Source organism: Balaenoptera physalus (assembly GCF_965194825.1).
Source record: "Balaenoptera physalus genome assembly, chromosome: 2".
Classification (NCBI taxonomy): Eukaryota; Metazoa; Chordata; class Mammalia; order Artiodactyla; family Balaenopteridae; genus Balaenoptera; species Balaenoptera physalus.
The window spans coordinates 162670162-162684076 of record NC_138883.1 but is presented as its reverse complement, the minus strand read 5'-3'; the positions used below and the strand labels follow the sequence as shown (position 1 = coordinate 162684076).

Below are 13915 nucleotides of genomic sequence, written 5' to 3'. Positions count from 1 at the left end.
ATGTTAATGATTGAGAAACAGTGAACTAAATGATCTTCCAGCCGTAAAATTCTCTGATCATCTGAATTGGGCAGATGATTTTATACAGCAGCTATATCATGGAAGGTTCTTTTGGATTCTTACCCAAATTAACTTTAGGATCCCATCTTGATTTGTTTATAGTGTTTTTGAGAGATTTATATATAGTTTTCCTATTAGTTGTGCTGAGCATATATACATATGTACAATAATGTCTATATATATGTACAATGGAATATTACTCAGCCATAAAAAGAAACAAAATTGAGTTATTTGTAGTGAGGTGGATGGACCTAGAGTCTGTCATACAGAGTGAAGTAAGTCAGAAAGAGAAAAACAAATACATGCTAACACATATATATGGAATCTAAAAAAAAAAAATGATCATGAAGAACCTAGGGGCAAGATGGGAATAAAGATGCAGACCTACCAGAGAATGGACTTGAGGACCCGGGGAGAGGGAATGGTAAGCTGGGACAAAGTGAGAGAGTGGCATGGACATATATACACTACCAAATGTAAAATAGATAGCTAGTGGGAAGCAGTCACATAGCACAGGTGCTTTGTGACCAGCTAGAAGGGTGGGATAGGGAGGGTGGGAGGGAGGGAGACACAAGAGGGAAGAGATATGGGGATATATGTATATGTATAACTGATTCACTTTGTTATAAAGCAGAAACTAACACACCATTGTAAAACAATTATACTCCAATAAGAATGTTTAAAAAAAGAAAAAAAAACGACATATGTATCGTACATATAAGACATACCTATCTTATGCTCATCTATTTATGTTAATGTATTACCACTTCAAGTTTAGAAATCTCACTTCCATTTAAGTCCCTTGAACTTCCCCACTTTTAAATATAATTTAGTATCAGATGGTGTTACAATTTTTTAGTCATCAGATTTGATTTATAAAAGTCATGAAGAGATGGGTGGTCTATTGCATATACATCTATTTCTGCTCCTCCCATTGTTCTTACTTCCTGATGCTCCAAAATTCCTTCTTTTGTCATTTCCTTTCTGTTTGAAGAATTTCTTTCCTTTAGTCATTCTTTAAGGATAGGTCTACTAGTGACAAATTCGTTCCATTTTTCTTCATCTGAGTGCCTTTATTTACCATTCATTCTTGAAGGATAGTTTCAACAGACATAGTATTTGTGGTTGACAGTTTTCTTCTTTCAACACTTGAAAAATGCTGTGCCACTTCTCTCTGGGGTCCCTGGTTTCAGAATAGAAATCCACTGTTATTCAAATTGGTGGCTAGGTAACATGTTTCTCTCTGGCTGTTTTCAATATTTTTTCTTTGCCTTAATTTTCAGGAATTTAGTTATGATATGTCTCTATGTGGACTTCTGTTGAGTTCATCCTACTTGGAGTTTGCTCAGTGTCTTGAATCTGTAGGCTTAGGTCTTTTGCCCAGTGTTTCAGCCAGTATTTACTTGAATACTCTCTCAGTCCCACTCTCTTTTTCTTCTCCTTCTGGGACTCCACTGATACAAATGTTAGATCTCCTGTTATTGTCCCTCAGGTCTCTGTGGTTCTTTTTTTTTTTTTTTCCTGGCTATTTTCCCTCTGTTGTTCAGAGAAGATAAATTCTATTGCTCTGTCCTCAACTTCGCTGATTGTTTTCTCTATCATACCCACTCTACTATTGAGCTCATCCACCTAGTTTTTTGTTTCTCTTATTGCATTATTTAGTTCTATAATTTCCATTTGGTTCTTTTTAAATCACTTTAATTTCTTTGCTGAGATTTTTCAATTTTTTTCACTTGTTTCAAGAGAGCTTGTAATACCTTGGTGAAGCATTTTTATGATCACTGCTTTAAAATTCTGGCTCTTGGTGCACAGGTAATTTTTTTTATTATATCCTGGACATTTTGGTTTTTATGTTATCAGACTCTGGGTTCTATTTAGATCTTTTATGATAGTAGGCAGGCACCACATTTGGGTTTAGCATACAGGTCCTGGCCTAATTTTGTGGGTTATGGTTCCAATGACAACTTATTTTTCAGAGCCATGTGTTATTATTTTGTCTGCTTGTTTTCTTTGGTACCACTGGGTGTCCCACTAGTCTCTGATGGTACTGCTTGGGGTTATGGGATATAGTTTCCCCAAGCCAAGGTATCTAGCGCCTTTAGGTGGGGAAAGGGATTCTCTATCCAGGAGGACAAAGAGACATCCTGGACCAGTTTCTGATTGTGATGGGTCCCTTTTTTTAGCATCACCCAGCCACTCTGTGGCTTTGGGTGGAGGATGGGAATCTCAGGCCTTGAGTGGAATTAGAGCACTTCCCTGGCCAGTTGCTTTTTGCAGTGAGATCCCCCTTGCCAGTGCCACCCAGTGAGGAAGGAGAGCACTTCCCCTGGTCACTTATCATTACAGAGCTCTTATTCAGTCCCCTTATTGGTGCTACTGAGCTTCCTGTTGTTGCAACCCAAGGCACAAGTGAGCCTATCTGAAGCTACCTTCTGTTGGTGCTGGGGGTCAGTGAGTCACCTTCCTCTGTCAGGCAAGGGGATCAAAAGACACCCTGATGTGGTTTTTCCTCTAGCCCTGAGGCCCCTAATCAGTTACCTTCCTCTTTCCACCATTCAGAGCTCTCCATTGGTTGCTTCTTGTATTATTGCCAGAGTTTATAGTTGTACTTAACAGGGAGAAATGAGTCTACACCATTTTGCCTAGATCATAAGTCCCTGGATTAAGTATTTTTTTTTAACAGTTTCATTTACCTCTTGTGTTTACTTATTAGCTATAACTTTCCATGGCATTATTTTAGTAATTGTTTTAGGGTTTACAGTATAGTATACATCTTTACCTTAACAGAATCTACCCTCATATGATATTATATCACTTCACATATAGGACCAGGACCTTGCAGCAGTATACATTCATTTTTCCCTCCCAGCCTTCATTCTATTACTATCATCCTTTTTTTTTCTACATATCATACATACTCCACAATACATTGCTATTGCTTTAAGCAGTTGATCCTCTTTTCAAGAGGTTTAAATAATAAGAAAAAACTCTTTATATTAACTACAAAGTTATCATTTCCTGGCCTCCTCATTCCTCTGAGTAGACACAAATCTCCATCTGGAATCATTTTTCTCTTCTTAAAGGATTTCCTTTAACATTTCTTGTAGTGTAGGTATGTTACTAACAAATTACTTTTAGCTTTGTCTGTCTGAATAAGTCTTTATGTACCTTTATCTTTCAAAGATGATGTTTTCACTGGTGAACACTCTAAGTTGACATATTTTGCCTTTGAGAACTTTAAAGTTCTCATTATCTTCTCACTTACATCAGTTTCTGGGAAGAAAATGACTTTTCTTCGTTCTGCATTTAATGTGTCCCTTTTCTCTGGCTGTTTTTAATATATTCTCTTTGTCACTGGTTTTAAATGATTTGATATGATGTACTTAGCATAGTTTTCTTCATGTTTCTTGTTTTTAAAGCTTCTTGGATCTGTCTGATTATACTTATCAAATTTGGAAATATTTTGGTCATTATTTCTTCAAATAATGTTTCTGTCCTACCCCAATTACGCAGTATTAGACCTCTTAAAGTTGTACTAGAGCTCACTAATGCTCTCCTTTTTTTCACTCTGTTTTCTCTTTGTTTCATTTTGGATACTTTCTACTGCTATGTTTTTAAGCTCACTAATCTTTTATTATGCAGTGTCTAATCTGTTGTTAACCACATCCTGGGTATTTTTCATCTCAGACACCTCTAGAAGTTTGATTTGGTTCTTTTTTTAATATTTTCTCTGTCTCTACTTAATACATTCAAACTTTTTTTTAGATTTTGACCATATTAAATAGAGTTATAATAACTATTTTAATATCCTTGTCTACTAATTCTATCATCTGTATCAAATCTGAGTCAGCTTTGATTTTTAGCCTCAATATGTGTTGTACTTCCATGCTTTTTTTTTTTTTTTTTAGTATACCTGGTAATTTTTGGTTGAATGCCAGACATTGTTATTCTTATCTTATTGGCTGTTGAATATTTCCATATTCCTGTAAACTTTCTTGCATTTCCCGCCCCCCCCCCACCATGGTCAAATTACTTGGAAACATTTTGATCCTCCTGGGTCTTGTTTTTAAGCATGGTAAGGCAGGACCAGTGGAGCATTACGTCTATGGAAAATTTTTCTCACTACTTTGACTACTGACTACTTTACTCAACGAACCATAAATTATGAGGTTTTCCACTCTTCTGGGAATGGGCATTATTGTTGGCCCTAATTGAGCCCTGGGAACTTTCCATTCTAATCCTTCCGACTAGTTCTTCCTCAGCCCTGGATAGTTTCCTCACAGACATGCACTGGTCACTTTTCAGTAGAATACCTGAGGAGGCAACCCAGCAGATTTCCAGAGTTCTCTCTCTTTGCAGCTCTCTCCTCTCTGTCACTCTGCCCTATGAACTCTAACCGCAACATCAATCTCCCTGCCCTTCCAGCTCCACTCTCCTTAACTCAGAGAGATGACTAGGCTCCATGTGGCTTCCCTTTCTCCACATCATATGCTGGGTCAGTCATGGGACTCACCTGGCTTGTTTCCTTGTCTCAGTGTCTCTGTCTTTTATTGCCTGGTGGCCTGAAGTCCAACGTCTTGAGAAATTTTGTTTCATACATTCTTCCTAGTCCTTTAGCTTTTCAGGTGAAAGGGTAAATCTGGCCCATGTTAATTTGCCTTGGCTTACAATAGAAATGTTACCCTTGCGTTCTTTATGGAGAAAAGTGACCTGGAATTAACAAGGGTCAATGTGGGGATGTCATTTAGGAAGCTATGTCCAGGTAAGACTAAAGATGGAGAAAAGTAGATTTGAGAGGCATTTACTAGGTAGAATCAACACTATTTGGTGACGGATGGGCTGTGCAGGAAGGGCAGAGGGAGGAGGAGAAAGTGTTAATATGTGGCATGGATGCATGGTAACACTAACTCACTGACATAGGGAACTCTGGAGGAAGAGCTGGTTTGGGGTGAGATAAGTTTAATTTGGAATATGTCCAACTTGATCTGGATGAGCACAGTGTTTATGGAGTGAGGAGTGACTCATTAAAAGGTAAGGCTAGGAGAAGAAATAGCAAGAAAGAAAGTAGATTATAAAGAATAGAAATAGAAGACAAGAATTGTGATCATGCCTTTCTGTAGTATTTTATGGATTGTTACTACTCTCCTTTGTGAGAGACATTTACTTAACACTTAGAAATACAGAAGTTTCACTGACCACTACTGATTACTTTTAACACATCAATAAAAAATAAAAATGGCTTCAACTTCTGTTTTAGAATCAGTAATGTTAAAGATTTGTATTAATGGAATAGATATTTCATAATGAATTCCTTGTAAGTCATTATATTTTTACATGAGTGAAAATTCATGATTTTCACCATCAGGCTGTTATAGGCTGTTACATCCTATCAAGAAAACACTGACGCCAAATGTAGAGGGCAGACTGATGTCCAGAGAGGTCAGAGCATTGAACCAAATTGAAAACGCAAGGTATGAGGATTCAACTCAGGTTTCAGACAAGGTGGTGGGTTTGGCTGTAACACATCACAGAGAAAAAAGGAGCCTCATGGTGTCAACTGAGAATTTCCAAATATGACAAAATAATTACTTATAAGAAATTCATTATAAAATATTTATTCCAGAGAAGCAAGAAGAACTACAATCTTGCAGCCTGTGGAATGAAAACCACATTCACAGAAAGACAAAATGAAAAGGCAGAGGGCTATGTACCAGATGAAGGAACAAGATAAAACCCCAGAAAAACAACTAAATGAAGCAGAGATAGGCAACCTCCCAGGAAAAGTATTCAGAATAATGATAGTGAAAATGACCCAGGACCTCGGAAAAAGAATGGAGGCAAAGATCGAGAAGATGCAAGAAATGTTTAACAAAGACCTAGAAGAATTAAAGAACAAACAAACAGAGATAAACAATACAATTACTGAAATGAAAAATACACTAGAAGGAATCAATAGCAGAATAACTGAGGCAGAAGAATGGATAAGTGACCTGGCAAACAGAATGGTGGAATTCACTGCTGTGGAACAGAATAAAGAAAAAAGAATGAAAAGAAATGAAGACGGCCTAAGAGACCTCTGGGACAACATAAAATGCACCAGCATTCACATTATAGGGGTCCCAGAAGGAGAAGAGAGAGAGAAAGGACCCAAGAAAATATCTGAAGAGATTATAGTTGAAAACTTCCCTAACATGGGAAAGGAAATAGCCGCCCAAGTCCAGGAAGTGCAGAGAGTCCCAAGCAGGATAAACCCAAGGAGAAACATGCCAAGACACATGGTAATCAAATTGACAAAAATTAAAGACAAAGAAAAACTATTAAAAGCAACAAGGGAAAAATGACAAATAACATACAAGGGAACTCACATAAGGTTAACAGTTGATTTCTCAGCAGAAACTCTCCAAGCCAAAAGGGAGTGGCATGATATATTTAAAGTGATGAAAGGGAAGAACGTACAACCAAGATTACTCTACCTGGCAAGGATCTCATTCAGATTTGATGGAGAAATCAAAAGCTTTCCAGACAAGCAAAAGCTAAGAGAGTTCAGCACCACCAAACCAGCTCTACAACAAATGCTAAAGGAAATTCTCTAAGTAGGAAACACAAGGAAAGAAAAGGACCTACAAAAACAAACCCAAAACAATTAAGAAAATTGTAATAGGAACATACTTATCGATAATTACCTTAAATGTGAATGGATTAAATGCTCCAACCAAAAGACATAGACTGGCTGAATGGATACAAAAGCAAGACCCATATATATGCTGTCTACAAGAGACTCACTTGAGACCTAGGGACACATACAGACTGAAAGTGAGGGGATGGAAAATGATATTCCATGCCAATGGAAATCAAAAGAAAGCTGGCGTAGCAATACTCGTATCAGATAAAATAGACTTTAAAATAAAGAATGTTACAAGAGACAAGGAAGGACACTACATAATGATCAAGGGATCAATCCAAGAAGAAGATATAACAATTATAAATATATATGCACCCAACATAGGATCACCTCAATACACAAGACAAAAGCTAACAGCTGTAAAAGAGGAAATCAACAGTAACACAATGATAGTGGGGAACTTTAACACCTCATTTACACCAATGGACAGACCATCCAGGCAGAAAATTAGTAAGGAAGCACAAGCTTGAAGTGACACTATAGACCAGAGAGATTTAAATGATATTTATAGGACATTCCATCTGAAAACAGTAGATTACACTTTCTTCTCAAGTGCACAGGGAACATTCTCCAGGATAGATCACACCTTAGGTCATAAATCAAACTTCAGTAAATTTAAGAAAACTGAAATCATATCAAGCATCTTTTCCGACCACAATGCTGTGAGATTAGAAATCAATTACAGGGGAAAAAATGGAAAAAACACAAACACATGGAGGCTGAACAATACATTACTAAATAACCAAAAGATCACTGAAGAAATCAAAGAGGAAATCAAAAAATACCTAGAGACAAGGGACAATGAACACACGACAATCCAAAACCGATGGGATGCAGCAAAAGCAGTTCTAAGAGGGAAGTTTATAGCAATAGCAGTACAATCCTACCTCAAGAAAGAAGAAAACTCTCAAATAAACAATCTAAGCTTACACCTAAAGCAACTAGAGAAAGAAGAACAAACAAAACCCGAAGTTAGTAGAAGGAAAGAAATCATAAAGATGAGAGCAGAAATAAATGAAATAGAAACAAAGAAAACAATAGCAAAGATCAATAAAACTAAAAGCTGGTTCTTTGAGAAGATAAACAAAATTGATAAACCATTAGCCACACTCATCAAGAAAAAGAGGGAAAGGACTCAAATCAATAAAATTAGAAATGAAAAAGGAGAAGTTACAACAGACACCACAGAAATACAAAGCATCCTAAGAGACTACTACAAGCAATTCTATGCCAATAAAATGGACAACCTGGAAGAAATGGACAAATTCTTAGAAAGGTATAACCTTCCAAGACTGAACCAGGAAGAAACAGAAAATATGAACAGACCAATCACAAGTAATGAAACTGAAACTGTGATTTAAAATATCCCGACAAACAAAAGTCCAGGACCAGATGGCTTCACAGGTGAATTCTATCAAACATTTAGAGAAGAGCTAACACCCATCCTTCTCAAACTCTTCCAAAAAATTGCAGAGGAAGGAACACTCCAAACTCATTCTACGAGGCTATCATCACCCTGATATCAAAACCAGACAGAGATACTACAAAAAAAGAAAATTACAGACCAATATCACTGATGAATATAGATGCAAAACTCCTCAACAAAATACTAGCAAACAGAATCCAACAACACATTAAAAGGATCATACACCATGATCAAGTGGGATTTATCCCAGGGACACAAGGATTCTTCAATATACGCAAATCGATCAATGTGATACACCATATTAGCAAACTGAAGGATAAAAACCATATGATCCTCTCAATAGATGCAGAAAAAGCTTTTGATGAAATTCAACACCAATTTATGATAAAAACTCTCCAGAAAGTGGGCATAGAGGGAACCTACCTCAACATAATAAAGGCCATATATGACAAACTCACAGCCAACATCATTCTCAATGGTGAAAAACTGAAAGCATTTCCTCTAAGATCAGGAAAAAGAAAAGGATGTCCACTCTCACCACTATTATTCAACATAGTTTTGGAAGTCCTAGCCATGGCAATCAGAGAAGAAAAAGAGATAAAAGGAATCCAGATCAGAAAAGAAGAAGTAAAGTTGTCACTGCTTGCAGATGACAGGATACTATACACAGAGAATCTTAAAGATGCCACCAGAAAACTACTAGAGGTAAATATTGAATTTGGTAAAGTTGTAGGATACAAAATTAATGCACAGAAATCTCTTGCATTCCTATACACTAACAATGAAAGATCAGAAAGAGAAATTAAGGAAACAATCCTATTCACCATTGCAACAAAAAGATAAAGTACCTAGGAATAAACCTACCTAAGGAGGTAAAAGACCTGTACTCAGAAAACTATGACACTGATGACAGAAATCAAAGATGACACAAACATGGAGAGATATACCATGTTCTTGGATTGGAAGAATCGATATTGTGAAAATGACTATACTACCGAAAGCAATCTACAGATTCAATGCAATCCTTATCAAACTACCAATGGCATTTTTTACAGAAGTAGAACAAAAAAATCTTAAAATCTGTATGGAGACACAAAAGACCCTGAATAGCCTAAGCAATCTTGAGGGAAAAAAACAGAGCTGGAGGAATCAGGCTCCCTGACTTCAGACTATACTACAAAGCTACAGTAATCAAGACAATATGGTAATGACACAAAAACAGAAATATAGATCAATGGAACAGGATAGAAAGCCCAGGGATAAACCAACACACCTATGGTCAACTAATCTATGACAAAGGTGGCAAGGATATACAATGGAGAAAATAGAGTCTGTTCAATAAGTGGTGCTGAGAAAACTGGATGGCTGCATGTAAAAGAATGAAATTAGAACACTCCCTAACACCACACACAAAAATAAACTCAAAATGGATTAAACACCTAAATGTAAGACCAGACACTATAAAACTCGTAGAGGAAAATATTGGAAGAACACTCTTTGACATAAATCACAGCAAGATCTTTTTTGACCCACCTCCTAGAGTAATGGAAATTAAAACAAAAATAAACAAATAGGACTTACTGAAACTTAAAAGCTTTTGCAAAGCAAAGGAAACTATAAACAAGACGAAAAGACAACCCTCAGAATGGGAGAAAATATTTGCAAATGAATCAACGGACAAAGGATTAATCTCCAAAATATATAAAGAGCTCATGCAGCTCAATATTAAAAAAACAAACAACCCAATCCAAAAATGGGCAGAAGACCTAAATAGACATTTCTCCAAAGAAGACATACAGATGGCCAAGGGGCACATGAAAAGCTGCTCAACATCACTAATTATTAGAGAAATGCAAATCAAAACTACAATGAGGTATCACCTCACACCAGTTAGAATGGGCATCATCAGAAAATCTACAAACAACAAATGCTGGAGAGGGTGTGGAGAAAAGAGAACTCTCTTGCACTGTTGGTGCGAATGCAAATTGATACAGCCACTATGGAGAACAGGATGGAGGTTCCTTAAAAAACTAAAAATAGAATTACCATATGATCCAGCAATCCCACTACTGGGCATATACCCAGAGAAAACCATAATTCAAAAAGACACATGCACCCCAATATTCACTGCAGCACTATTTACAATAGCCAGGTCACGGAAGCAACCTAAATGCCCATCGACAGACGAATGGATAAAGAAGATGTGGTACATATACACAATGGAATATTACTCAGCCATAAAAAGGAATGAAACTGGGTCATTTGTAGAGACTTGGATGGACCTAGAGACTGTCATACAGAGTGAAGTAAGTCAGAAAGAGAAAAACAAATATCGTATATTAACGCATATATGTGGAATCTAGAAAAATTGTACAGATGAACCAGTTTGCAAGGCAGAAATAGAGACACAGATGTAGAGAACAAACGTATGGACACAAAGGGGGGAAAGCAGGGGCGGGGTGGTGGTGGGATGAATTGGGAGATTGGGATTGACATATATACACTAATATGTCTAAAATAGATAACTTGTAAGAAACTGTTGTATAATAAATAAATAAATAAAATAAAATTCAAAATAAAATAAAATAAAATATTTATTCCACCAATAATAATAATAAAACTAACATCCCTAATTCTAAAATCAGAGGTTGAAACCATTTTTATTTTTATTGATGTGAAAAGCAGACAGAATCATTTCAGGTTGACTGTGAACGATCTTATTATGAGCCACCGTCAAACGTACAGACATTTTTCAGCGGGGAGAGCAAACACTTGCTGAACTTCCCATCATGGTTAATATTGTGCTGAATTTTGAGATATAAGATCACAGTTTAAATACTTGTCTAACTAAAGAGCATCTGGCTGAAGACATTGACCTTTACTTTTCTAAAACACACAGAACATTCTCTCTCCCGTCAATGAGCACTGCTGTCAAATGCTCTGGGTGCAGCCACTAAACACTTGCAGGATTGCAAGTTGAGGCACGGATGTTAACCATGCATTTAATCAGCTGCAGAAGGTGATACAGAGCATCACACTGACTAATTTCAGTAGTAACTGTAATGGGCTCTTAATTACATGTAGTGTCTGGTAGGTTCATTTAGTTGCTGATTGCAAGATGGAATGGCAAATACTGAACAGGTTACCTCTCTTTATAGATGGTGCACAGTTTAAAGAGAAACCCATATTCTCAAGCCACGTTATTGTGAGTATAAATTGGGGAAACATCTTTGAAGGGCAATTTGGCAACACCTATCAAAATTGAAATGTGCTTCTATTCCCTTCGACCAAGCAATCTGAATCTAATAGTCTATCCTACAAATAGTTTCACATGTGTGCACAAAGACACATGTACAAGAATAGTCACTGCAGAGTGGAGGGTAAGAGCAAAATATTGGAAACAGCTTAGATGTTCATCAATAGGAAATTCGTTGGATAACTTATGGTATTTCCATACACTGGAATAAAGTACAGCTATAAATATAATGAGACAGTACTTCTGTAAACACCAATCTGGAACATTTTCTGAGATATGCAGATATGTGAGGAACACAAAATGCAGAACAGTGTGTAATATACTCTTATTCTTCCAAAGGGGGAAGGGCAAGTATAAATACTCTGCATATATATATGTATGTTTGAAAGGATACATAAGAAATGAGTAATCTTGGTTGTTTCTGGAAAAGAGAACTGGAAATAGGAAACTTAAGGCAGGGAATGGGGAAAGGTTTACTTTTCATATATATCCTTTTCATGCTTTGAATATTTTACTATGGAATATATAAGCTATTCAAATATTAAAAATTAAAAATCCATCAACTGTTTAAAATTTTATCAAACTCTATTATAAATTTTGACATGGCTGCAGGAAAAAATACTTGCTAGGAGATGGAGTAGAGATACTTAAGAATGTACCAAATCCTGTTAAAATTGCATATTTCAAAGAAATGAGAAGTTTCTGATAAAATGGATGATTATTAACACAAAGTTGGAAATATAGAAACAAAGGAGTTACAGTGCTTTCCTTGCTGGGCACATTAGCTTCGCATGCTGAGAAAAAAATCATGACAGCTTTCCTGAACAGTTCCTTGCCGTCCCTCCTCTTCCTCTAGGAAGCTCAGAGCCAGGGGTTGCCTGGCATTTATTAATCTTTTATTAATAAATAGGTTGGTCTGACCAATAAAGGAAGGAGAATCAGGAAAATGAGAAAAGAAACCATTTAAAATTGTACATGAATGAAAGAGCATGTTTACTGGGACAAAACACTTTACCGGAATAAAAATACTAGACTAAAAATATTTTATTTGTCAAATTTCTAGGTAATGAAAAGTAAACATTTATCTATCAAAAGGACCTCATTTGCATTACCTGTAAGTCTGTGGAAGAATATAGGCTATAAACAAGTGCACACGATAAAACAGAGTAAGGGTATAGTCACCCCCTGAGCAGCCCTACAAAGCTCTGTGACCCAGAGAAAGAACGTCTAGGCTATGGTGAGTACTTCTTTGTAAATTTTGCTTGAAGATATAAAATCTAAACTTAAAGTCACTGTTTTGCATTTATAAATATCAGAAAGGTATTTTCTTTTAACGGTCCTTGTTCAAGACCTTAACGCATTAAGGGAGTTTTTTGTTTTAATTAGACATAAAAAAAACTGGTATCTTATTTTCCTTTTTTGTCCAGTTTTAACAATTATAGGCTGATGGGCTAAAAGGCCTGATGAGGACAGTAGCCACCAGTTAGAGAAGCAAGTCACCAGGTGGAGGACATACTTCAAACACCCAATTGGCCTGGTCATGAATTGTCAGTGAGAAAACTCAATTCTTAGCTTAAGAATTGCCCTCATCACTCATGAAAGATGCTCAACATCGCTAATCCTCGGGGAAATGAAAAACAAAACAGCTATGAGTTATCACCTCACACCTATCAGAATGGATATCATCAAAAAGAACACAAATAAAAAACATTGGCAAGGATGGAGAGAAAAGGGAATCCTCATACGCTGTTGGGAATGTAAATTGGTGCAGCCACTGTAGAAAACCATATGGAGCTTTCTCAAAAAACTAAAAGTAGAACTACCTAATGACCCAGCAATTCCACTCCTGGGTATATATCTGAAAAAAAAAAAACCACTTATTCAAAAAGATACATGCACCCCAGAGTTCATAGCAGCATTATTTACAGTTGCCAAGATATGGAAGCAACCTAAGTGTCCATCAACAGATGAATGGATAAAGAAGATGTGGTACATATATACAATGGAATACTACTCAGCCATAAAGAAGAACAAAATTTTGCCATTTGCAGCAACATGGATGGACTTGGAGGGCATTATGCTAAGTGAAATAATTCAGACAAAGAAAGACAAATACTGTATGATATCACTTATATGTAGAATCTAAAGAATACAAGAAACTAGTGAATATAACAAAAAAGAAACAGACTCACAGACATAGAGAACAAACTAGTGGTTACCTCTGGGGCGAGGGAAGAGGGGAGGGGCAATATAGGGTTAGGGGATTAACAGGTACAAACTATTAGGTTTAAAATAAGCTACAAGGATATATTGTACGACACAGGGAATACAGCCAGTATTTTATAATAACTATAAATGGAGTATAACCTTTAAAAATTGTGAATCACTGTATTGTACACCTGTAATTTATATCATATTATACATCAACTATACTTCAATTAAAAAATAAAAGAATTGCCTTTATCAAATCACATTCCACAAGTTGTTGGAC

General features: G+C 36.4%; 1 protein-coding gene across 16 annotated transcripts in view; it reads right to left on the bottom strand.

The window, feature by feature from the left end:
* The window catches only part of LOC309655013 (uncharacterized protein), a 184741-nt gene that overhangs the window by 144567 nt on the left and 26259 nt on the right, over positions 1-13915 (bottom strand). The window lies entirely within an intron of this gene.